This window comes from Hibiscus syriacus, unplaced genomic scaffold (assembly GCF_006381635.1).
Source record: "Hibiscus syriacus cultivar Baekdansim isolate YM2019G1 unplaced genomic scaffold, ASM638163v2 tig00110467_pilon, whole genome shotgun sequence".
In the NCBI taxonomy this organism is placed as follows: domain Eukaryota; kingdom Viridiplantae; phylum Streptophyta; class Magnoliopsida; order Malvales; family Malvaceae; genus Hibiscus; species Hibiscus syriacus.
This window is the reverse complement of record NW_024062749.1, coordinates 1,467,875-1,488,946: the sequence shown is the minus strand read 5'-3', so window position 1 is coordinate 1,488,946 and position 21,072 is coordinate 1,467,875. Positions and strand designations below refer to the sequence as shown.

Here is a 21,072-nt window from a genome sequence, read left to right as displayed (position 1 = left end):
CTCAAACATTTCGACAGTTCACCTAAGGGTCGTACTACACAGTTTCTTTGTCAATCATTTCGATATCAGTATTTGGATTTTCATCAAAATCATAATTGGTAGCTATAAATTTTAAAGAAAATAATCTCATGGGCCGCTGATTAAGTCAATTATGCTTCTTCATGAAGATCTTACAGGGAAAAAAAGATTGGGTTGGCGAGTCTAATCAAGTTGTTTTCTCATTATTTTTTCCTTGTCGAAACCGTCATTGTTGCGTTTTTTTAAACTGGAATTGTGTCGTCCACAAGGGAAGAATATGCATGAATATTCGTGTATCCTCTATGTTCATCGTTCAACTATGCATTTAATGATGACAGTTCGATAGATATCTCGGTTATTCGATACGAATCGTCAAAAACTGAAAGTATATTGCTTTCTTGAGATGTATGGGTTACATTATGATTGTGATTTTCGCAACCGAACATCATCAGATCAAAAACTTAAAAACACCAGCAGAAACGACAGCAATGGAAGCAAGTTTAAATCTAAACTAAACCAGCAGAAACGACAACAATGGAAACAAGTTTAAATCTAAACTAACTTCTAAATCTCCGGTACGAATAGAGTTATGTTTTGTCACATTATACATCTAAGCTGCATTTATAAATCGAATCGATTCACGAAGAACTGTAAGGCACGGAAAACAAATCTATATCATTATCCAATGTCAAAAGGGGCAACCAAAATGTAGCAACTGTTTTAGGATTGAAACAATATGTGAAGTATCAGAGTAAAGAATGAATTCAATTTGATGCTCTACATATGGCCAGAGACTTGTGTGTTCTACAAGCTGTGATTAGTCGAGTCTAATAACTTCTCCTCCCTTGGATGTCAGCCATGGGAATCTGACTGCTAGACTTGGTAATTTTGTTCCACTCGTTTTCTACTCGAAAGAATATCCATTGGAACCTTCTGAGCATCTCTAAGGTTGTAACGGTAAAAACTGTTAAGTAGTTGTGGCGAAGATGAGCAGACAGTTTGTACGTCCATGTGCACCGCAAGACCAAGTTGCTTCCAAGAACCCAAAAATAAACCTACAAAGTGAACGAAGAGGCAATTACGTATGCAAGCTAAGTGTTGATGTGGTGTAAGCATCTTGCGTAAGGAAATAGCATGGATAATTAAGAGAACCTAAGACCCTTACCCATTGTCGCCCATATAACAGATTGGAACAACAATTTGGTTTGTTGAACTTGAAAATCCTAGTGAAGACACTGAGAAAATAAAGGGAAGAGAACATCAATATGCATGCATGATCTAAATCAATCAATAGAGCATTTGTAGCATTTTAGGGTTCGAATAAAGTAAATTGAGTTGAAGCGCATAGTGCAAAGCAAGAAATGCCAGAGTGCTCTCACAAACAAAAGCTATATATGTCACTGTCAGGAAAAGGATATGTCATCATACCTAAGGTCCCAATCACGAGTTACGTCCCAGTAAAAGGAGTAGAGTGACAAAACTTGAGAAAAGCCAGAGACGACGATAAACATATGTCCACCTATCAGGTAAGACGTGATATTTAAGGGCTGAAAGAAAAATCACAGGGACTGCGGTCGAATATTTTAAAGCTGAAAACCACATGAAAATAATGTTAAAATAAACACAGCTGTTAAGGAAAATAGATAGAAGAATAATCAGTAGGTAGCTCATATGGGACAAACCAAGTGTGAGCAAGCAAACCAAAGCACTGAAAAGCACAAGGGTGTGCGAACATGATACAGATTACCAGTTTGCAGTTCAATATCCATGGCTGACTTACATGTATATGAATGAGAGAAGGGACTCAAACGCATTACCATTTAAAAGGGTCATCTTTTCTTTTGTGTCCTTGTACTGCCGCAGACATTGCATTAGCCGCCAAATAAGGAATAACGAGCACTACTGGAATTGCTACCGAGTGACTACCACAAACTGAGTCAGCTTCAAACCATGCAATTGTTGCAACTACAGACAAGCCAAACCACATTATTCATCTAAGAAGATCGACTTTGTGTCAATAAAAAAAGCTTTCCCAGTTCAAAGTTATGGTATGAATCGGACAACTCCATATCTAAGCATAAACATATTTAGTACTTCATAAGACAGTATCTGTTCAAAAATAACTCTCAACCATTTAACAGTGAACGCTCACACCTCTAGCATTCACGGTGCTCAACCCGGGACCTCAAAGAATAACAATAATTCTTCTATCACCGAGGTCACTTGGTTCGTGTCATCCAAGCAATTCAATAGCATTATTCTGAGCATTACTTACACAATATTAAGCCTCAGTTGAGATAGTTCTAATTGAATTACCTGGGAATGAACCATTCTACAGACTGAACGCTCCAAATCTGAAAATACCTTGACATGGTAAAACATTAGAAACAATTAGGTAATAAATCCAGCTCCACTTATGGAACCAAATTCTAATAACATAACCTCAAATAGGGCCAGCAGGATAAGTAAGGATGAGAAATCAAGAAAACAGTTAATGTGGCATGTGAAATTTGTATCTAAACACCAGGAAACAGAAACATTTTCCACAATAGTAAAGTACGATATAGAAAGTTTCACGGGATTTTTCTGCTAAATGGTACAATCTAATAATTAACAGAAATGAAATAAGTTGTGTTATAGGCTCATACCTTGGCCATGGATGTTAGAATGTCAGCCAAGAAGAAGTCGGGAAATGAAATGGGCTGTCATGCAAAATTAAACAAATAAAAGATGTGAATGCTTGTCAATAATAGAGAACCTCCGAGTAAATGCTACTTAAACGGAAAAAAATCAAAGAGAGTTAAGAGAAAATACATCCAAAATGAAGAAAAGATAATCAGAAAATGCAGCTTGCTAACTCAAGTACAAAGGAAATAAAGCACACTGGAGACTTGCCTGAAGTGGGAAAGCTATCCGCCAGAGTGTTCTCAAAAAGAAGTAACGAGAAGGCAAATAAAAAATATCAAAGGGGAATACAAGAACCAAAGCAAAAGCAATATAGGATTACCTGCAATTTGTATAAAAAGGTCAGAGCCATCGATAAATATCAAATAACCCATGGTTAGATGATATCCTGGCAAGCCTAGAAAATGCATTCTACGTATGTACAAGAGATGACTAGCAATCACATCTGTATATATTCATACATATATGCACAAATCATTATTTGCATATGATAGGTAGTGAGAAATTAACAATCAAATAATTAAGTAGTAAGGCCATAACCAATAACTGCAATGGTTGAAAGTTAAAACTAATACAAAAGGCTAGTGTGTTGCATATGCAGTTCAAATTGAGAGACACAGAAAGAACATAATGCCGTGAAAAGGGCAGATATTACACTGGTTGTGATGCAGCCAATGCTACTTCTCCATGGGAGTAAAGATAAAGGTATGCTGTCATGCTAGTTGGTACTATAATTGTCGTCCATATGCTACACTGCACATATCAAAATAGAAACAGAAACAGAAATTACAAAAGGAGCACATTTTACTGGTCATATTTGCACCACAATCTAAGAAACAAATTCTCAATTAAGTATACAGAAGGTAAGGATTTCAAACAAACGAATTGCTTTAGAATAGTTACCTTCCATATTTCCCTGTGAGTAAGGTGGTTTGATCAAGATCAAATTCTAGCATAATTAACAGTACTCTCTGAGAAGACCCATAAGCACACTCCCCACAACCAAACCATCATTGTCTACAATTGCAAGATCAAGAAGTAAGATTATAGAAACATCTAAATCAAATAACAATCTTTAGTAAAACTCAAAAAATTGTTAACTAACCAAAAAAGGAGAGGATTATAATATAAGAACGCCTCGTACAAGAACAAGTCTCGCAGGTCTGCATTCATTCTCATGACTGAATCCCATCCAATCTATTTCAATAAAAGGAACTTCTTTAACATAACAATCAAGAATTTACAAGACAAATCCTCACTTACAACAAAGGCATTGCATCTAATTGTATAATACTAAGTACTAACCTTGCAACAAGTGAAGCCCCATGCCAAAAAAAACAAGACCTGAAAAACCAATGCTTTAGAAGTTCATCAAAACTTGATTTCAAAAAACAAGTAAATTAAAATTCTGATTCAATTTTCAAAAAAAAAAGGGGGGGAACAAACAAACCTGAAGTCTCCATAGAAAAAGGGGAGAAGGCATTATCGCTGCTGTGGTGTGCATAATTGAATTAGTAACTTTCATGTCACCCAGCACCAACCGGAAGCAAAATATTTTCTTGAACGCTATTTCCAAGTTCAGCAGCCCTTAAAAAGATATATTAATTTTGGTAGACAAGTTTAAAATTTAAATCAAAGGTTCAACAAATAAAAGAAAATAAATGCAAAAGAAGAAGAAGAAGAAGAAGAAGTTAAATTTTAACTTACCAATGTCAGTAGAAACAGATTTTCCGCCAGGTTTCCTAAGTTGAGGACTTTCAAACATGATGAATTTATTTATCTCCTGAAACGGTAAATTCGAGCTTAACTTTCCCCACCATGAACAATACTATTAAAAAATGACGAATTTACAATTAACACGAAACCAGTGATAGAATTAGAATCAAGCTGAAATGTCAGATCCGGAATGAGAAGAAGGGAAACAGAAAGAGTTACCGGATATCGGGAGTGAAACGGCGTCGTTGGTGAACGGAATTATCAGATCTGTGAAGGAAATTTAAGAGGTGGAAGAAGGATTGCGAGGGGGAGAGAGAAGATGTTCATTTCACTTCAGCACGTCGTCAGTTCCAAATTGCTTGCTTGGCTTTCAAATCATTTATTTTCCTTTCTTTTTTCCAACTATATTATGAATTTTTTAATAATCCAAAAAATTATTCGAAGGCTGGTTGAATACATGAAATTTTAAATCTAATGGGTTAATTGTGGTTTTAGTCCCAATTTTTACCTTAAATTCAATCACTTGTCACATCTTTATAATTACAATTACAATTACAATTACAATTACAATTACAATTACAATTACAATTACAATTACAATTACAATTACAATTACAATTACAATTACAATTACAATTACAATTACAATTACAATTACAATTACAATTACAATTACAATTATAAGTAATAATATCAAAATCTAATTGATTAACGACTTTCCAAATACACCTTAAATATCAAATTTTAACAAAGTAGAAGGGTTAAAACAAGAATTAGATGTAATTTATTAAATAATGTCATGAGCTAAAGCTCATACCGAGTAAAAGTTTAAAAGAGAAGGAATGTCTTCATTACCTTCACTGAACATATTGAGGGATTTCTCCATGTTATTGATTCATTGTTGGTTAAGCAATGTTCTCCTTTAATTATTTAGCTTCTTTTTTTTCCTCCAGTTTTGGTCGTGTTTTCCAAATAAATTGGCTACTACATTTGTTGTTTCTTCATTGGTTTCGATAGGGTAATTCAACAGTGAAAATAAAAACATTTTTAACTTGCAAACAATTCATCAGAAGTAGTTTTATTGTCAACTACAGATCCATCACTTGTAGCAGAACTCGTGACCCTTTTGTAAACCGGTGTGCTGCTATCGGCAAGAGCTTGAAAGTGATCCCCCGTGGCTATAAGCAGAACCCGGTCCCGTGCTGTTGTGTCAATGGCTTGGTGAATATCAAGCACGACGGTAATAAAGTACGACCTTTCTTGCGGCTGACACCAGTGACAACTGGCGTGCGCAAATGTTCATTAGTTCAAATATTCATCCACCAAAATAATTAAACAATTTTGATGGACTTTTTATCGTCATAAAATTATAGGAGATCAACTAAGAATTCATCCACCAAAATATTCATTAACCCACACTCGATTTCCCAGGCCAACTCTTGTCGTTCTTCAACAAACTTGCTCCACCTTCCTTCCCTGTCCATTTCTCTAGCATAAGCCCCTCTTTTGTCCCCATATCCCCATTTTGCTGTCTCGCTCTGATCCCGTTGATCCATGCTTTTGTTACCGTAACCATTTCATTTTCAACCTCTGTGTCTCTTGTTTCATTTAGTTCTTCTCTGAATAGATCAGAAACCAGTTTGTCGGAACCGATATTGTCACAACTCGTTAATGAACTTGTTTCTTTGACATGATTCAACAGTTGCAGCGCCCTTTCTTCATCTTCTTCCAGTTTTTCTACACTCTGGAAATGCTTGTGTTTTATTCCTGCTAACAGTTCAATGGCAGTTTAATTAGTTAATTTAATGCTTGTTTAAGGATTATTCTTCCACTGGGACATAAGCACAAGAGACGGACATACTCTGCGTAATGGCATGACTTTGATTGAAAGATGAGAATGAGTCTTCTTCTTCATCATCTTCTTCCTGTCCATAATCCAGCACTGAAAGTGGGCTGTGTTGTTCATTCTCTTCACTTGCATAGTTATACTGTGTCTTCAAAACAGACAAATCCAAACCATTAAACAAATTCAAGTTGTCGACATATACATGCATATAGCCAAAGTCAACTATAAGTTTCACTAAACGACGACATATTAAGTTGTTGCTAACGTAAATTAAAGCATATAGGACCCTCTCTTCAGCAGGCGAAGACACACACACGATTTCCTTAACAGATACGAAGCACTGACTGAATAATTATTTGCTTACTTTGTGTCCATTCGCTGCATTGGCCGCTGCTACCTCTGCTTTCGTCTCCATATGATCCTTGGCATCAACTTCATATTCCGAGGAAAAATCACTGTCGCACCAGCTTGAGCCATTGCTTCTACAAGCAGTAGAAGTGGATGGCGTCGTCGTGGAGTGATGATCAGGGGAAGAAGAAGCAAAACCCGACGGTTGGGATTCTTGGTCAACCGAATCACGGAATGATTTCCAACGCAAGATATCTTTAACTCTCACCGTCGTCATTTTGGTTTCACCCTCGACCTGTGAATTCCTTTTAGATAGTTTACGTGAAAGGTTTCTAGGCAGAATCAAAGGAGATTAATTGCAGTAATGAAATGGATGTTTTTGACAATGTATATCATTGCCCGGAAAGCTGAGATTGTTTTCGAGGCTTTCCTGGGAAATGAATTGAACTCACTTGAATGATAATCATGGAGGAGGAAATCTTTTAGCAAATGCTTTCCTTGTTTAGGACGGACAATGGTTGAAGAAGCCATAGCTGGAATACTGAAGAGTGAAGTAGTGTGAAAGTGAAAGAAGATATAAATATATGAAAGCCAAAGGGGAAGTGAATGAAGAAAGAGAGAGGTATCTTCTTCTTCCATCCAGGAAGGAGATGATGGTGAATAGACAGGCTGGAAAAAGCCATGGATTTGGAGTAAAACAAGATTCAATGAGATTAAAATATAAACAGAAACAGAAAAGACAATGGAGGTGGAAGCCTGGATGTTTCTGACCTGAACCTTACTTAACCGAGGAATATTATTAAGATTTGAGTAAAAAAGAAGCATGTGGTCGATGAGAAGTCAGAGAGTATACGATGGAGGTCTGACTCAGTGATTCGGACTCAATGCAGGTGGATCTTGTCGTTTATGAAGTCCCAAACTCCCAATCCATCTTTATCTTTGGACAAGATGGAGGCGAAGGGGCCAATGAAGAGAAAACAACATTGGAAGCAATTGGGCCATTGATGTCTGGTTTGGACCCAAGATCTGGGGCATTGCACCCTTACATCGATTTCACTTTTGAAAGGAAGTTGTCATAGACTCATAGTCCACCATGGATGATTCGTTGTTGGTTGGTTGGTTGGCCAGTGTACTAATAACTTAACTGATTCACTCTCTATGAATTCACTGTGTAGTTGCATCTTTAATATACGGTTAAAGAAATGTATTATCAAAAATATTAATATTTTTTTAATATTTTCGGTAAAGCGTTACCTAAAACATTATTTTTTATCAGAAATGTTAATTTCGTCATCTAATTTCCGGTAGAAAAATAACATTTTAGTTATTGCCCAATATTAACATTTTCGGTAGAAAAATTAATGTTTTAGGTGGCGATTTACCGAAAATATTATACATTTTAGGTAGTGCATAATATTAATATTTTCGGTGGAAAAAAATAATATTTTAGATAGTATTTTATCGGAAATATTAAAAAATATTAGCATTTCCGGTAGTGTATTTAATTAGCCGTATATTAAGACTGTCCTACCTTAGACATCTCGATTTCACCGAATTCTTCTATTTGAAATATTTATAATCTTCTATTCAAAAATATATTTATATATAATAATGAATTATTTTAATAAAAAAACATACTCCTACAAGGCTACAATTATTTCACTTATAAAATGTATACTAATGAACAGAACTCAAGAGATTTATTTTTTTAAATTAATTAAAATTATTGAAAATAAGAGTAAAATATATCATAGATCTTCAAACTATAGTCAAATATTTTTCGATCATTGATTTTTCATAAATTATTAAAATAATCTAAAACGATTACTATAATCTTATAAAAAATAATTAATTTTTTTAAATAATTAGTAAATTTATCAATCATTATAAATAGTTATTAAATTTATTATATTTTTTAATAAATAATTATATTATAATTTTTAATACTAATTAAGAGTGAGGTCCGCAAACAATGATTAGTGTGGAATGGACAGATTCGAAATGATAAAAATGATTGACAGCTTTAAATCCTTTTTTCTGTCAACTTTTGAGGGGAAGTCTATTTTAGTCTAATATAAATATATTATCATAAATATTATTATTTGTTTAATATTTTTGATAAAAAATTATAAAAAAATATTATTATTGGACGTTTTATCAGATTTGTTAATATATCCGGTAAAGCGCTATCGAAAATATTTTTTTTTTAAATGTTAATATTAGATATTTTACTGGAAATGTTAAAAATATTAATATTTTAGGTAAAAAATAATGTTTTAGATAATTTTTTACCGTAAATGTTAAAAAAATAATAATATTTCAGATAACATCTTTTTAACCGTATATTAAAATTGTCTTAAGACAGAATTTTCACTTTTGAGTAGTTTATTATTTAGTGTCAATAAAGGCAGTTAAATCTTGGTGATCCGTCCATTTAATACTTGTTTTTCTTTTGGGAGGGATATACTTATCCATTTTAATACTTTAAGCATTACATTAATCAATCATTGCAAGTTGATCCAGCAAGTAGTATTTATTTTATAGTTAAACTGTCACATAATAATTAGAAATAATTAAATTAAATAAACAATAATATATAATCCATTTTCCCGTTACTAAACTAAATAAGTTTCCTCTATTAAATTTTTTATACTTTTATTAATGTAATTATGTATTATTGGTTATTTGTTGTACCGGTCGGTTCACTCACTTCGTCACTCCTTCCATTTAGGCCACGTAACACGTGTGCCATTTTCCCACAGATTCCTACTTTATACTTTAAACAGTAACCTCAAACGCCGCCTTCGTTTACTCGTAGTTTCACAGCAAACCCTACCTCACCAACCAATGAAAATCGTGCATCCACATCACAGCGGGTGACTCTACCAGTTAGATTTTTAGTATATGTACTTCGTCTCCACACGGGGAATGTCTCAGGAAAGGCGAGTTAATATATGGCTAATATACAGCATTACCGGATACATTAAAATGTATTTAATAAATTCGGTTTAGCGGTACCTATTATGTTGACAACTAATAATGTTTTAGGTAGAAAATATGAAAAACTATTAAAAAATTTGGTAACCGGTAAACTTTGGTTATCGGTAAGTATCTATCCTTTTTATAAAAGTGTCCATACTTTTAACATATCAAGTAAATTTTACCGGTTTTGTCATAATGAATCTGGTTTTGTCATATTTTTACCTGTTATATTGTAAATTATCTATCCTTTTTATAAAAGTGTCCATACTTATTTCACTGTGAAAATATATTTATTATTATCTTTAGTTAATATTTTAAATTTAAAATCTAAATAATATTTTATAAAATATCAAAACAATCAAATAAAATTTTGTGTAAATTAAATTATTAAATTAATATTGTAGGTGGAAAACATGAAACACAATTAAATAAATTGAAACATAAATTACATAACTTTAAAAGCAATTTTAAATCCTAAAAAGTGTCGATACTTTTAAAAAATATATCGATCCAAAACGATATACCAGGTAAAAATATGATAAAACCGGTAACAAAATGATAAAACCGGTAAATTTAAAAGTGTCGATACGTTATATAAGGATCGACACTTTGTGAATTTAAAAGAGAAGCAGTTATAGCGCCTATAATGTGTCAATACTTTAAAAAAAAATATCGATCCACAACGATATAACAGGTAAAAATATGATAAAACCGGTATCAAAATGATAAAACCGGTAAAATGATACCGGATATATTGAAAGTGTCGATACTTTCGTAAGTACGTGTAATAAATTATCGACACTTTCAAAGAAATAGGTAATTATCCTTTCGAAAGTATCGACACCTGACATAAAAGTATCGACACTTTTATATTTGTATCGATTAAATATAAATAACATATCCGATGAAAATATAAAGGCCATAGCTAAATATCCTCTGAAAAAAGATAGAACGGACGAGTTTTTGAAATCGAAGAGTAATTGTTGCTGCATTTCAGAAGGCGTTTCTAAAGCGAAGTTTGTTTGTTTGTTGCTGCAGTCGAATCGAAAAGTATGTTGTCGAAACCCTAATTTTTTATTATTACAGTAATCGCGATAGGGTTTTTTATGTGTTGATTGGGGTTTTGGAGTAAGGAAGCATTTGGGACCGATTGCAGGTAGAAATAGATATTCAAGGAAAAATATAAATGTCGATACTTTTATTAAATATTATAGGTAGAAAATGATATTATAGGTTGTATAAATGTGCCGACACATTTTGGTGTAGCCATTCAAATTCTTTTGAAGAAAACCGTTTTACCACAAGAGTAGTTATCTATATTTGTATATTGAATAAAGTGTATGTAACGAAATAATTTGATTTGCGTAAACTGATATATGAAGGAAAATGGAGTCAATGGGTTGGAAAATTGTTGGTGGAGCATATGACTTTGAAATTGAGGCCGAGACTCGAAAGCAACCAAAGGGTGGATATATGTACTTCTAGTAAGTATCAATGTCCTTTTGTTATTATTGTTGAAATGGTAATTGGATTAAAGTATCGATAAACTTTAAATTGATTACAAATTTTAAATGTTAACAGTATGGCCGAATGCAAAAGGATGAAGGGAGATGGCACACAGAGCGGTTCGGTATGTAAAATGAAATTGACATTGAGTAGTATTAGTATTTAGTGTTAATGTATTGATTAAGAAACGTTTATGTTTAATATTAGGTGAAAAAAGATGTGAGGTCCAAATGGAATTCAATGAGTGATGCTGAAAAGGAACCTTACATCACACAGTCAAGGAATGATAGTAAAGAGTACAAAGAACGGAGGAAAGCACTAGAAAATAAGGTATTCATTAAACTTGTAAATACGTTGATACAAAATATATAAGAACTATAACATTATATTGTTAAAAAATGTAGGAAGTGTCGACAAGATGCAGCATTAAAAGGGTGAATTTATTAATTAAACACCTTAAGGAGAAGGATCAGTTGAATGTGCTGGGAGAAATAGGTTTTGGATCGTTGATCGGAGTAAGGGATCGACCTATTCAGAGGGAATTGTGTCGATCCTTGATGGCACAATTTGACGTCAGTCAATGTATGGCTAAGTATGGTGATTATTCATTCCCTCTGGGGGTATCGACTGCTGCAACCGTATTGGGGGTACAAAACAAAGGCAAAGTGTTATAGAAGTCTGTAGGAGTAAGAACTGGAAAGCACTTGCCTCCAAATATGGTTTGAATCATAAGGTGACATATGCTGAAGTTGAAGAGGATATCAAAAGTGGATCTTACTGGGGGGATGAGCTGAAGGCCCGAGTTCTATTGTACCTTGTCGGGATATTTCTTTGTCCAACGGGTGATACGTCAACGAACAAGGAATATATGAAGCTCATTTGCGATGAAGGCTTGAAGGGTGAATTCAATTGGGCTGAATATATCCATTCGAGATTGATTGAATCAATAATCACCTTTAAAAGGGCAGCCAGAGATACCTCAAAGGGTGCATAGCAATCTTAGAGGTAAATGAGTTGAATCACTTTTTTGTGTTTTTATATAAAAAATAAATTTTATTATAAATGCAGTTGCACTGTTCGATTTTTGGTCGGGCTGTGAGGCAGTGCCGGCTTATGAAAGAACCGGAGTGGCACGCATCCGTGCATGGGGAAGGAAGAGGTGGTTAGAGTGATGGTGAAGTTGAAGTTGGATAGAGGGAAGAAGCAAGAAATGGTAATAAGTGTAATTAAATAATATTAAGAATATAATCAATTTCTTAATATTGTAATTTAATTTTGAAGGTTATTGGCAATGATGTAGAGCAGGCAGTGGAGGCAGAGGAGAAGAAAGGAGGGATGGTTGTATTGGGGGATGACGGTGAGTGGGACGACGGTGAAGCAAAACAGAGTAACTTCGACATTTTGATGTCTGAATTGGCTGATATCAAAAAAATCCAATTTGAAATCATGCAAAGACAATCAAGAGTCGAAGAGAAACTTGATCAAGTCGTAGAGAAACTCGAGAGAGTCGAAGATACACTCGAGAGGCATAAGGGGGTAGTGGAAGGAAAAATAGATGGAGTGGTGAATGAAGTAGAGGTGTTGAGGGGTGAAGTGGTGAAAGAAGTTGGGGTGTTAAGGGGTGATATTAAGATGGTGACGGGAGAAAAATTTGAGGGAGTGGTGAAGGAGGTTGTGGATTTGAGGAGTGAACTCACGGGGGTGAAGGGGGTGGTTGATAAATACTCGGATGAAGGAGCTCAATTGAAGGGTGAAATAAAAGAGATGAAGAGCTATGTAGAAAAAAAGTACGATGAACTGAAAAAATATGAAGAAGAAAAGAGGGAGGAGGAAGAAGAAGAGATGGAAGAAATGAGGAGGAAGGAAGTCGATGTCATTTATACACCGGAGAGTTTTATAGCAGCAGTTTTGGATTCGGAATGTCCTGCACCCCAGAAGAAGAAGCAGAAGGTAAGTTTAATAAAAGAATACTTAATTTGATTTTTATTATGTTGTTGTGACAAAAATTTGTATGCAAAATTGTAGGTTGAAAAAGCGGATATTCCAAGCGGAATTGATGACATCGAAGCTGCAATTTGTGATTATTTATGGAATAGCGAGTTAGAATCGGGGTAAGTGAAATATTGTTTTGTGAGTGATATTTAAATATTCATGACAACATATTAATCCTAATGATTCATACAGATATTCTGTAATCTCAATGGGAAATCAATTCGCTACTGTATACGACGTTGCAACGTTGAAGCCTACGGAATGGGTTGGCGGTGTGGTAAGTAGAAAGTAGAAAATGTTAAAACTTATTGAATATGTTCTGATTGTGTAATTAATTTTGTTAGGTTATCGATTTGCTCGCCTGGACCATATGCTACGATTCTCAAAAGTCACTCCGGAGGATTGGCTACCTTCCATACCTCTTAGTGGTGAGTTAAATTAATAAATATTGAAAAGTAGTGTTATAGACGGTAAATTAATAATGTTTGTTGCGTAATTACAGCAACAGGCGTTGGAAGCCAACAACAAAGAAAGTGTTGAGAGTATTTTTACCTTCTGGGGTGTCATATTGGATAACTATGTGAAATTCACCGACTGTGAGAAGGTAAGACACCATACCAATTGCAAATGATGTTTTCGGATATAGAATGTTGAATTTTGTCAAATTGGGTGTGAAATTTGTTGCAGATCATGATCACAATAAACTACCATAATTCACATTGGTATCTGTTGGTGTTGGATATGGTAGATCATGTTGTAACAATATATGATAGTATGTTTACAACTGAAGCAGCTAAACAGAGAGTGAAGGATGCTAAGAGATTGGTATGTATGTTAGTTTGTTATGAAATGACGTTATGTAAATTATAATGCATAATTTTTTTTTGGTGCATAACTTCTTCTATTTTAATGCAGATTAAAATATTAGATTCTTATAATAAGAAACGCATTTGGGTTGAGTCCTGTGGATCTCTAGGAAAGTATCCCTTGAAAAATTTCAAATTTGTGGAGCATAAGAAGAATAAGCAATTGAATGGGTATGAGATGTTATCACAAATAGAAAGCTTAATTTATGCAGTATTCATCATAATTGACATGTGTGGTTTTCAAATTTTGTAACAGATATGATTGTGGCATGTATGTGATGATGTGGATGGAATCGATCGGTTCTACAGGGGCAACTGGTGATTTTGTAAGTGGATAGAAAAAATCGTTTGTGGTAAAATTGTTAAAAGTCGTAGATTGAATGCTGTAGTTGACAATACTTAACGTTCTGACAATTTGAATATAGGTTGTTGGAGACTGGGATCGATCGCGAGTATTAAACGATCTCGTAAGCCACAATCAAAATGAACGAAGACAGGAGATAACAAAAGCTGCAATATTACATAAGAATAACAAAATGATGCAATGATGTAAATGTAGGGTTAATTTTGTATAAGATTTATAATTTTGTATACGATTTATATTTTTGTATGTGAATATAATTATGAATGAGATGAGAAAAGTTAGCAGTATGTTGTTGTACATGTTTCTTATACACATGAAGGGTCATGTTGATACTTGGAAGTAAAAGGCAAATTTACAATATGGCCAACAGGGTGCACCCATAAAGTGTCGATCCATATATAACAAAGTGTCGATCCCAAAATCATCGAACCCAAAAGTATAATGTAATATGTAATTTTTCAATCTAACCGGTACAATTATACCGGTTTTATGAGAGAATATGTCTAAATAATGTGTCGACACTAATATAGTTTGTGTCGATATTTGTTTTCTAGAATGAATGGAAAACATGGTGCACCCATAAAGTGTCGATCCATATATAAAAAGTGTCGATCCCAAAATCATCGAACCCAAAAGTATAATGTAATATGTAATTTTTCAATCTAACCGGTACAATTATACTTATTTTATGAGAGAATATGTCTAAATAATGTGTCGACACTAATATAGTTTGTGTCGATATTTGTTTTCCAGAATGAATGGAAAACAGGGTGCACCCATAAAGTGTCGATCCATATATAAAAAGTGTCGATCCCAAAATCATCGAACCCAAAATTATAATGTAATATGTAATTTTTCAATCTAACCGGTACAATTATACTTATTTTATGAGAGAATATGTCTAAATAATGTGTCGACACTAATATAGTTTGTGTCGATATTTGTTTTCCAGAATGAATGGAAAACAGGGTGCACCCATAAAGTGTCGATCCATATATAAAAAGTGTCGATCCCAAAATCATCGAACCCAAAAGTATAATGTAATATGTAATTTTTCAATCTAACCGGTACAATTATACCGGTTTTATGAGAGAATATGTCTAAATAATGTGTCGACACTAATATAGTTTGTGTCGATATTTGTTTTCCAGAATGAATGGAAAACAGGGTGCACCCATAAAGTGTCGATCCATATATAAAAATTGTCGATCCCAAAATCATCGAACCCAAAAGTATAATGTAATATGTAATTTTTCAATCTAACCGGTACAATTATACTTATTTTATGAGAGAATATGTCTAAATAATGTGTCGACACTAATATAGTTTGTGTCGATATTTGTTTTCCAGAATGAATGGAAAACAGGGTGCACCCATAAAGTGTCGATCCATATATAAAAAGTATCGATCCCAAAATCATCGAACCCAAAAGTATAATGTAATATGTAATTTTTCAATCTAACCGGTACAATTATACCGGTTTTATGAGAGAATATGTCTAAATAATGTGTCGACACTAATATAGTTTGTGTCGATATTTGTTTTCCAGAATGAATGGAAAACAGGGTGCACCCATAAAGTGTCGATCCATATATAAAAAGTGTCGATCCCAAAATCATCGAACCCAAAAGTATAATGTAATATGTAATTTTTCAATCTAACCGGTACAATTTTACCGGTTTTATGAGAGAATATGTCTAAAAATGTGTCGACACTAATATAGTTTGTGTCGATACTAATTTAAATTTCAAGTGTTTTCCACCGTTTACGATATAGTACTCTTAATCGAGAAACCCTAAACATAAAGGCAAGCAGGCAGATCTTCCTCTTTCTTCTACCGTTATCATAAGTGACGATCAGATATTCAGGTAAATTTATCGATATTTTATGGGTTTGATTGATTTCTATATTGGAGTTTTTATCCTGAATGTGTTTGTGTTCCATTGTAATAGGGGTAGCATCCAACCAAAATGGCTCCAAAACGTCAGCGTCAGAAGCGAGGTCTTTCTCAAAGCTCTTCTCAACCCAGTTCTTCTCAACCACCTCCTTCTGTAACAAACGATTCTTCTGAGGAAATCAGGTCCTTCGAAACTCTGAACTTTAGATCCGACATGGAGAAACAAAGATGGCAGACGAGTTTTAAAGAAATGAAGATTCGTCCCGAACGTGTCATTGACATGGGTTTCTTGTTTGATGATAAATATGCATTTAGTTTTAAATCCACATTTACATCTTGGGGTTGGCTTGAATTCCTTGGTGTAGAACCAAGATATTATCCCAACCTAGTTAGAGTCTTCTACAACAATGCTTCCTTACAGCACGAGCCTAATAAGACTAATATAATAGGAATTAATACACATGGGGAAGGATATGTATATATCTCCAGAAACTATTGCGGAGGGTTTAGGTGTAGCGAATACAGGGGATTCAGATGAAAATGGTGTAGATTGGTCTACAATTAAACGGGTTACTAGAAATAGCCCAATTCACCTCGATGTAGAGTCGAGAGTGTTTCACAAAATGCTCACATGGTATATCCTGCCTAGTGGGGGAAAACATTCAACGCTTCGAGACAGCGATTATTGGTGGATAGCAAAGTATAAATCCAAAACGGCTCCAAACATTGCAAAACTCATATTTAATACAATTGTATATATGGTCACAAAGGGAGCAACAATTTCAACTACACTACCATATGGATGTGTCATCACCCATCTGTTGAAGAAGAAGGAAGTTGATTTTTCGCATGACGCCCCTGTTCGATTAACCCGCAAGATTGACATGGTATTTATTAAAAAAGCGGGATATGATTTTGTTGAAAAACTCGGTTGGAAGCGTGTCAAGGAGGTCGGATTAGATCAAGAGAGGGAGGAAATGGACCCCGTTGGCCATGAAGAAGAGCAACCAAGTGGAGACGCAATGATGGAAGAAGCTCCAGTTGCAGAGGATGTCACAATTAAGACCGTGATGGAATACATGATCAATTTTCGGGAGCATATTGATTCCCTTGTGAGTGGAATGCGATCCGATATTTCATCATTGCAACGTGAAGTCTCCATGTTGCGTAACGAATTACGTCAACGACATCAAACGAGTTAGGTAATTCATTATCTATGTTTCTTAACATTTACACGTTCTGAACTTTATTTTATTTTCTTTTAACAGATGTGGACAACCAAGCGGTCACAGAAGATGAAGCTGACGATGAAGATGACGATGATGATGACGATGATGATGATGATGATGAAGATGATGATCCAAACAAGTATATCGTGTCTGCAACGCCGCCTTCAAGAAAACTTTTAATTTTTGATCTCAATGGTGTCCTTGCCTACATCCCAAGACTGTCGGCAGGTTTTAATTCTATTCTTTTGTTTCCATTATTTTAACATATAAGCGTAGAACTTTAATCTCATTTTCTTCATGTTGTAGATGTTGTCCTCAGAAGAGGATTATTTGAATTTATGCAATTTTGTGTCGACAATTTTGTTGTTGCCCTTTGGTCTTCAAAGATGAGGTTAGAACATGTTTGAGGCAATTGAATTACTGTAGTCAAAATCGTTAATATACATTTGAATGTTAACATTCAAACTTGATTACAATCTCAGGCATAATGTCGACCGTGTACTTGAGAAACTACCTGTATTTTCCGAGCATTTTCTATTCGTGTGGGTAAGATGAATGTCATTACAGTTTGCTGACTTTTCGTTGTCTATGATTCCTACATATTTATGTTCGACTGTTTGTGAACAGGATCAAAAAAATGCAAAACATACGATTCTGTTACCTACTGTAAAGATCTCAATGATGTTTGGAACGCGTGTCCAGATTTTAACGAGCTAAATACACTTTTGGTCGATGATTCAGCGGAAAAAATGATTTATAATCAGGTAAGTTGCATTTATACAATATGTTTTTCCAGTTGAACAGGTGTTCAGACATTGATTATTTTAACAACTTATGTGTTTATATAGAAATACAATTACATATGTCCACATACCTTTGACGCTGCTTCCCATTCGAACGACAAAGCTCTAGGTATGACACAAATTTATTCATGCTTATGCGAATTTAATTTATTGTTAGTAAAATTGCACCTCATTAGTTTGATAATTGAAATTATTTATGTATGTCCTCAGAAAAAGGCGGAAACATACGAGAGTATTTGGAAAATTTGTTGAAGGCCTCTAATGTTCCGACTTCGTTAGAAACAACCCTTTTTCATCGGATTAATTTTGTTTGTCGGTACATTATTTGAACATTCTTGTGTATTTATATTTTGGTGTGATTATATTGTGTATATACATTTGAGTGTCTATACTTTTTTAATATATTGTAAAGTATCTATCCTTTTTATAAAAGTGTCTATACTTTTTCCACTGTGGAAAACATTAATTTAAGGTTATCTTTTGAGTGAGTTTTAAGATATTAATTTAGTAATTATAGGCGTCTAATGATTTATTTTACGTTACGGTATATATTATTATTAAATTAAAAATTCTTAATATTATTTTATAAAATATCAAAACAATCAACTAATTTTTTTTGCAAATGAAATTATTAAATTAATATTGTAGGTGGAAAACATGAAACACTGTTAAAAAATTGAAACATAAATTACATATATTTAAAAAAAGTTTCGATCCTTTTTATAAAAAGTATGGACACTTTCAACATATTATAATAAAATAGGTAAATTTGCAATATAACCGGTATAAATATACCGGTTTTATGCGTGAATAGGTCTACAACCTATATCCACACTTTTTAATATTGTGTCGGTACTTTATGTCCATATTGGAAGAAAAATGTGTCGATACGATTTAAAAAAGTATCGACATTTACACATCGGAACCCAGATTTATAATGTAATAGATAATTTTGTAATATAACTGGTATAAATATATCGGTTTTATGCGCGAATATGTCTACAACCTATCTCAACACTTTATAATATTGTGTCGGTACTTTATGTCCATATTGGAAGAAAAATGTGTCGATACGATTTAAAAAAGTATCGACATTTACACATCGGAACCCAGATTTATAATGTAATAGATAATTTTGTAATATAATCGGTATAAATATACCGGTTTTATGCGCGAATAGGTCTACAACCTATATCGACACTTTTTAATATTGTGTCGGTACTTTATGTCCATATTGGAAGAAAAATGTGTCGATACGATTTAAAAAAGTGTCGACATTTACACATCGGAACCCATAATTATAATGTAATAGATAATTTTATAATATAACCGGTATAAATATACCGGTTTTATGTGCGAATAGGTCTACAACCTATATCGACACTTTTTAATATTGTTTCGGTACTTTATGTCCATATTGGAAGAAAAATGTGTCGATACGATTTAAAAAAGTATCGACATTTACACATCGGAACCCAGATTTATAATGTAATAGATAATTTTGTAATATAACCGGTATAAATAAACCGGTTTTATGCGCGAATAGGTCTACAACCTATCTCAACACTTTATAATATTGTGTCGGTACTTTATGTCCATATTGGAAGAAAAATGTGTCGATACGATTTAAAAAAGTATCGACATTTACACATCGGAACCCAGATTTATAATATAATAGATAATTTTGTAATATAACCGGTATAAATATACCGATTTTATGCGCGAATAGGTCTACAACCTATATCGACACTTTTTAATATTGTGTCGGTACTTTATGTCCATATTGGAAGAAAAATGTGTCGATACCATTTAAAAAAGTGTCGATAATTTTAAGTAACGCGATTTTTCTTCCTTCATTCAAAATATTTATATGTACATACAATATGAGTCATGTTGATACTTACGATATATTATATGGAGATCGTTGTCATTCCATTCCGTCTTCGAAAAAATCAGTTGATGTAGGCTGTGTGCTTGTACTCAAACTAAGCTTGACTTGAGGACATGTTAGTTTGTTATGCCCCTCACCGTTGCAGTACCCACATCGCCTAATTTTCTTCTCGACCTTGTTCTTCGGCACTTCTTTTCGCTTGCGTTATTTTCGTTGAGGGTCACGAACATTGTTTACTACAATGCTCTGGTTGACTGAATGATTCAAACCAAACGAGTTTTCTAATTCTTTTATTAGTTTTTTCATCTCATCTCTTGCGGTTTTGAAAGACTCGTCTGTCTTTGATGCAATGTAGCATAACCTACTTGACGTTGAACGTAGAGCAGCGAACCTTGCCATTTGCATCACTTCTTGAGACACATTCAAATCAACATAGCTGGGTGCAGAAGCCTTCGCATCATTAGTCCACCTACTTTGAATCAAAGTCTCGGGCAAATATGTGTAGTCCAATTGCTTCAAAATGTGAAGTTGATGGCGACACGGAAGTCCAACGGTCTCGACCATACAAATTATCTTTGTACGTTGTGTCGAACGCAATTACATCACCGAAGCATGTGTAATCCGATCTCGATGTAGAATCCGACCAAATAAGATTATACAATGCCCCCGATTCGTCTACCGAGTATGTCATAAAAAACCCGGGATCATCATGTTTCTTATAATCAAAGTAGGCAATAAGCGCATTCACATCCCCATCGACGATTTCCTTTGCTTTACCTCTTTGAAGTGCATTGTAGAGGTCTTTATGTGTAAATCCAACATTATGATAGCCCCCTGCCTGCTGCGTTAAATAGTTCATTACTTGTGACGTGCCAACACCGACCTCTTTCAATGTTGTTGCCTCATCGATATCAGCCTTACTTACAGCT

General features: G+C 34.0%; 1 long non-coding RNA gene and 1 pseudogene across 1 annotated transcript; both read right to left on the bottom strand.

Moving 5' to 3' along the window:
• Positions 1 to 625: 625 nt before the first annotated feature.
• Positions 626 to 2,012, bottom strand: LOC120127336 (annotated as a pseudogene).
• Positions 2,013 to 3,811: 1,799 nt separating this feature from the next.
• On the bottom strand, positions 3,812 to 4,285 carry LOC120127271. The gene is made up of 3 exons (XR_005516527.1): positions 4,154 to 4,285; positions 4,009 to 4,047; positions 3,812 to 3,900 (listed from the first exon to the last, which is right to left on the bottom strand). It is a non-coding gene; the product is annotated as an uncharacterized LOC120127271 (long non-coding RNA).
• Between the last annotated feature and the right edge of the window lie 16,787 nt (positions 4,286 to 21,072).